Here is a 971-nt window from a genome sequence, read left to right as displayed (position 1 = left end):
ACAACACCAACAATCCCTTCGTCATATGTGAAAGTACAACACCAATCATCCCTTTGTCATATGTGTAAGTACAACACCAACCATCCCTTTGTCATATGTGTAAGTACAACATCAACCACCCCTTTGTCATATGTGTAAGTACAACACCAACAATCCCTTCGTCATATGTGTAAGTACAACACCAGTCATCCCTTTGTCATATGTGTAAGTACAACACCAATCATCCCTTTGTGATATCTGTAAGTACATCACTAATCATCCCTTTGTCATATGTGTAAGTACATCACTAATCATCCCTTTGTCATATGTGTAAGTACAACACCAATAATCCCTTTGTCATATGTGTAAGTACAACACCAATCATCCCTTTGTCATATGTGAAAGTACAACACCAATAATCCCTTTGTCATAGGTGTAAATTCAACACCAACCATCCCTTTGTCATATGTGTAAGTACAACACCAATAATCCCTATGTCATATGTGTAAGTACAACACCAATAACCCCTTTGTCATATGTGTAAGTACAACATCAATAATCCCTTTGTCATAGGTGTAAGTACAACACTAATAATCCCTTCGTCATAGGTGTAAGTTCAACACCTACCATCCCTTTGTCATTTGTGTAAGAACAACACTAACCATCCCTTTGTCATAGATATAAATACAACACCAATAATCCCTTTGTCATATGTGAAAGTACAACCCCAATAATCCCTTTGTCATAGGTGTAAATTCAACACCAATAATCCTTTTGTCATATGTGTAAGTACAACACCAATAATCCCTTTGTCATAGGTGTAAGTACACCACCAGTAATCCCTTTGTCATAGGTTTAAGTACACCACCAATCATCCCTTTGTATAGGTGAAAGTACACCACCAATCATCCCTTTGTCATAGGTGTAAGTACACCACCAATCATCCCTTTGTATAGGTGAAAGTACACCACCAATTATCCCTTTGTCATAGG

This window comes from Nematostella vectensis, chromosome 5 (assembly GCF_932526225.1).
Source record: "Nematostella vectensis chromosome 5, jaNemVect1.1, whole genome shotgun sequence".
Taxonomy (NCBI): Eukaryota; Metazoa; Cnidaria; class Anthozoa; order Actiniaria; family Edwardsiidae; genus Nematostella; species Nematostella vectensis.
The sequence above is the reverse complement of the archived record's forward strand: the minus strand, read 5'-3'. Positions refer to the sequence as shown.